Consider the following 6,093-nt stretch of genomic DNA (forward strand, 5'->3'; position numbering starts at 1 on the left):
GATGGCAAGAACAATACTCAATGAAAACAACTTGCCTAGTTATTTTTAGGCCGAAGCGGTAAGTATTGCATGTTATGTTATAAATAGAGTTATGCTAAGGTCTAAGTTAGATAAAACCCCTTATGAGCTTTGGAATGAGAAAAAGTCCAACATTGGTTACTTTCATGTATTTGGATGCAAATGTTTTATTTTGATTGACAGAGATAATTTAAGCAAGTTTGATGCAAAATCTGATGAATGTATCTTTTTCGGGTATTCTACTAATAGTAAAGCTTATAGAGTATTCAATAAGAAGACTTTAACTGTACAAGAATCTATGCATGTAGTATTTGATGAATCTAATTCTCCACTCTCCAATAAATCTATTGATGAAGAAACAGGAGGTATAAATAACACAAAAAGTCTCAATCTTAACAAAGAGAACACAATAGAGGAAGTTCAACATAGAACTATCATGAAAGATCATCAAAATTTAATACAAGATGCAACCAAATAGTGAAAATTTGTGAAAAATCATCCAGTGGAACAAATTTTGGGAGAACATTCACGAGGTGTAAGTACTCGATCATTTCTTAGAAATATTTGTAATCATACTGCTTTTCTATCTCAAATTGAATCCAAAAATATTGATGAACTATTTCTTGATGAATCTTGGATTCTAACTATGCAATAAGAGTTGAATCAATTTAAAAGAAATGATGTTTGGACACTTATTCCTAGACTAAAAAATCATACTATTATTGGAACAAAATGGGTTTTTAGAAATAAGAAAGATGAGTCCGAAATCATTACTAGAAATAAGACTCGACTTGTAACCCAAGGTTTTAATCAAGAAGAATGAATCGATTATGATGAGACATATGCACCAGTCGCAAGATTAAAAGTTATTCGAATGCTACTTGCATATGCTTGTTATAAAGATTTCGAACTTTTTCAAATGAATGTTAAAAGTACTTTCTTAAATGATTTTATAAATGAAGAGATATATGTTGAGCAACTTCCAGATTTTGAAAATCATATTTCCCCAAATCATGTTTTCAAACTCACAAAAGCACTATATGGACTCAAACAAGCTCCTAGAGCTTGGTACGAGAGATTCAATGGTTTCTTGATTGAAAAAGGTTTTTCAAGAGGAAAAATCAACAAAACTTTTTTTATTAAATATGAAAATGATGATATTTTTTTGATTCAGATATATGTTGATGATATAATATTCGGTGCTACTAATGAAAATGTGTGTCAAGTTTTTGCTAAGACTATACAAGAAGAATTTGAGATGAGCATGATGGAAGAACTTACATTCTTTCTCGGACTGCAAATTAAGCAGCAAAAAGTGAGACATTCATCTATCAATCAAAATATATTAAAGAATTACTGAAAAAGTTTGGGATGGAAGGTGTTAAAGAAATTGGAACACCAATGAACCCATCAACTAAACTTGATAAAAATGAATTCGGTAAAGCAGTTGACTCGAAGATATATCGAGGTATGATTGGTAACTTATTACATTTAACAGCCAGTAGACCAGATATTGTGTTTAGTGTGTGCTTATATGCACGCTTTCAATCATCTCCAAAAGAGTCACATTTAATTACATTTAAACGCATTCTTAAATATTTTAGTGGTACAATTAACCTAGGGTTATGGTACCCTAAGCACACATCTTTCGATCTAATCAACTACACAGATGCAGATTATGCTGACTGTAAAATAGATCAAAAAAGCACTAGTGAAGCATGCCATTTCTTAAGTCATGCACTAGTTTCCTAGTTTAGTAAAAAATAAAATTCAGTTGCACTGTCTACTGTTGAGGCAAAATATGTTACTGCGGGTAGTTGTTGTGCTCAAGTTCTCAACATGAAGCAACAACTTGAAAATTTTAAACTCATGTATAATCACGTTCTAATCAAATGTGATAATACAAGTGTTATAAATCTTTCAAAGAACCCAATACAACATTCTAAAACTAAGCATATTGAAATAAGATATCATTTTCTTCGAGATCATGTGCAGAAAGACGATATAGTACTAGAGTTCACAAACACACACAATCAGTTAGCAGATATTTTCACAAAACTTTTACCAGAAGATAGATTATGTATGATCAAAAGAGAAATAGGTATGATGCATGTTATGAATATCTCTTAAAAGATAGACCAGAGTTAATAAAAATACAGAGAGTTTTTTTAAATACTTTTACATAAACTTGAGATTCTTAGCCTCATGTTTGAGACGCTCATTCTCTTCATACAATATCATGTCATTCCTATCCATGGGACCTGGCAAGCGAAATGAAGAATCTAATAGAGATTTCAACTGTTTATTCTTCTGCCGAATGATTCATTCCATTATGTGAGACTCTTGAACAATTCGTTGAAGTACAACAATTTGTTCTTTAAGCTTTTCAACCTCATGGTTTCTGACTTGTAGCCGTTGGAAAAATGTAACAATAGAGGAGGAGTAGCGAGTCTCAAGATTCACCAAATCGTAGATAGCATCGGAATCTGACTTATTAGCCAAATTATTATATTCCTACTGCAACATGGCACCAATGGCAGCTGCAGAAAGGACATGAGGTTGAGGTGCAGAATGCCTCATGGATGGATCTAGAGAAATGTTAGAAGAATGAGCCATTGAGAAAAGAATTGAAGGCTTAAAGCGAGAATGTTGAAGGAATGTAGATGAGTTATAGAGAAGAGAAGAAAACTTGATGCGGATTGAATGAACTTTAAGACTGATTTTATAGAAATAGCATAAAAAACAAGACGAGCTATCATCCAAGTTAAAGAGTAATGTATTTTTTTTACTGATTGGTAAAAGTTATATTTTTTTTAGAAACTCGGAACCCTTAATCTCGTTTGTCAACAACATCAAGCGATTTTTTCAAATCTCCAACTACACTTGTAGGGTCACGGACGGATCTATTTTTTCAACTATCTACAGTTTCTTCTAACACACCGTTTTCTTCAATCCATTTATTTGCTGCGGATCCTTTTTAATGATGCCAAAAAGGGAAGAAGTGTTAGATTAGAACATTAACATTGTTTGAATTGCTAAACTTGTTATATATACTTGGAATTATATTTATACTTTTGCTTGAAAAACTAATGCACATTCTCAGATGAAGCTTAAGTATTAATACAGGTTTCAGGTTCTATCAAGTATTTGTCATCATCAAAAATGGGGAGATTGTTAAACCTAAAGTTTCAAAGTTTGTGTAATTATATATCTACACATGGATTTTAATGATAACAAATAAATTCAAAGAATAAAGGAGTCTCAACTTCAAGTTGTCTACACAATGGAATCAAGCACATCAAGAAAACAAGTATGAGAAAGAAGAGAACAAGTTCACATTAAAGTTATAGAGTAATGTTATAAATCTCTTAAAAATTTGAAATTAAGATTAAGGCTCAAAATTAATATTTTATTATAAAACATTAGAATACATTTTCCACATGCCATAAATATTTTGAAAATTAAATTTGAAAATTTTGAAAGATGATTTATTGTCATCTTTCACACGTGCATGCCTTGATTAAAGGTTTGAATTTTGAAAATATTAAAAATGATTGATTGTCATCTTTCACATGTGCATGTTTTATTTGAATATTTTCAAAAATGATTGATACTTTTTTTGACTTATGCAAAAGGTAGATATTTTTGTTTGAAAATTTTGAAAAGTAAAGTGTGCTCCTTTTGTCATATGGCAAAAGTAATTTGAATTTTTTGAAGTATTTGAAAAATGAATGATGTTATCTCCTGACAATTGAAAAAGAAGAATTTTTTATTTGAATTTTTTGAAAAAGTGAATGATATTGTTTTTGACATGTGAATCTTTTTAAATTTGAATATGAAGTCTTATATGCCTATAAATAGATCATTTGAGAGCTTCACATTTACAACATCCAGAGCATACAACATTCATTCAAAGCTTTCATTCTCTCTTCTCTAAGCATTGAGCCTTAATCCTTGTTCATTTTGAGAGAAATATAGTTTGCGCTGTATTATTCTTATTTCACTCATTGAGGAGTGTTTTTTGATAACCTACGCACTATCAGCTCTTGTATTCGTAAAAGAGTGTGTATAATCCTTGTGTGTGTAGAAAGTGTTCTACACAGGAAATAGTTAAATCACTACGTGTAAGGTGATTGCAAGTGTAGAGGGTGTTCTACACGGATCCTTTGTAGTGGTGTTGTTCAAAGGTGTAATAGGTTTCTATCTCCACTTGAAGGAGGTTGAATAGTGAATTTGGGGATCCTCAAGGGGTAGCTTGAGGCGGGGACGTAGGCAATGAGGCTGAATCCCGTTAACATACTGAGTTTGCTTCTCTCTTACTCTTACTCTTTATATTTATTGTTGTTTCGTATTTTGTTTATATTTAATATTATATATTTGATTTATAATTGTTATTTTTTTAAATACAATTCAATTCACCTCCCTTATATTAGTCATCTGGGCAACACAGGCCATGCTAGCAAAATAGTTTTGGAGACTTGTTATTAATCCTAAAAGCCTTGTTTTTAGGGTGTTGAGTGAGAAGTATTTCAAAGATGGTGATATTTTTAAAGCTAGTAAGGGATTTTCTTCTTCTTTTATTTGGAAGAGTGTATGGGAGGCTAGTAAGTTGGTTAAAGAAGGGGTGAGATGGTGGGTAGGTAATGGTGAGAAGGTTAATATATGGGGAGATGGATGGGTTCCAATCTCAATTACAATGCAGATTCAGTCTCATGTGCGAGTTTTGCCTATAGATGCAAAGGTTAGTGAATTATTACTAGATAATGGTTAGTGGAATCAACGGCTTATTGATTCTATTTTCAGTTTAAAAGAGGCCGAGGTTATCAAGGAGATTCCTATGAGCAGATTTTGATATGAGGATGAATTGATTTGGAGTCAATCTAGGGATGGGAAATTTTCTGTTAAATCTGCATACCATTTTCATTCTCAGTTACATGAGACGATGAGAAGTGGGGGGTCTAATTGCGATATTTGGAAGAAGATTTGGCAGTTAAAATTTCTTAATACTGTTGAAGTATTTATGTGGAAGGCTGTTAGTGAGGTTCTCCCTACAAAAAGGAATCTTTTCAAGAGGCACCTGATTCAAGATGATCGTTGTCCTATTTGTTTGAAAGATGCAAAAACAAACTCTCATGTGTTGTGGGGTTGTGTGGTTGCTCAGGATATATGGGCAGACATGGGCAGTCCTTTATAGAAGTTCAAGTGTATGGAGTTGGATTTTTGCTCCATTTGGGAAGAATTGATCGTGCATTGTGACCGTTCAGTTCTGAATATTATCTCCTGTGTGTTTTGAAGTTTGTGGCTCAGGAGAAATAAGCAGATCTTTAAAGGAGTGTGTGATAGTCCAACTCAATTGTGGCTCGGGGCAAAGAATGAACTTGAGAGTTTTCAGCAAGCTCAAGTTGGAAGTATTAATCCTGTCTTTGGGTCACGGGTGTCTAATGGGGTGGTGAGGTGGGTAAAACCTAAGGTAGGGTGGTACAAACTAAATTGGGATGTAGCTTTTGATGAGAAGCGCAAGAAAATGGGAGGTGGAGTAGTTATACGAAATTGGGAAGGGGATGTTATTGCATCGGTAGGGTGGTTAAGGACCCAAGTTCAGAACTGTCTTCTTGCAAAAATTTTAGCTCTTGAAATGACAATTGTTTTTAGTGGGAAGATTGGATTACAACAGGTTGTTTTTTAGGGTGATGTACTCCAAGTGGTTAGAGACATTCAGAGTCTTGAAGAAATCTAGTCATGGTGTGGGCAAAAAATTGAAGATTTGAAGCTGTCTTTTTCTCTGGGATACAACTCATGTAGTAAATTGCAGTTTATTCCTACAGATGGGAATGGTGCAGTGCATCTTATGGCCAAGCTAGCTTTAGATTTTGATGATAAATATGTATGGTTGGAGGAGGGTCCTTCTTAGATAATGAGTTGTATCGCTAAGGAACACTAAGATGATTTATAAATGCAATAGAAGGATGTTCAATTCAAAAAAAAGAAAAATTACTAAGAGAAGATTGATGGAGGAGGGAGATTAGTTGAACAAATCTAAAGAATCGGTTTGGCAAGTGGGACAAGACATAAAAT

This window comes from Carya illinoinensis, chromosome 6 (genome assembly GCF_018687715.1).
Source record: "Carya illinoinensis cultivar Pawnee chromosome 6, C.illinoinensisPawnee_v1, whole genome shotgun sequence".
Lineage (NCBI taxonomy): Eukaryota > Viridiplantae > Streptophyta > Magnoliopsida > Fagales > Juglandaceae > Carya > Carya illinoinensis.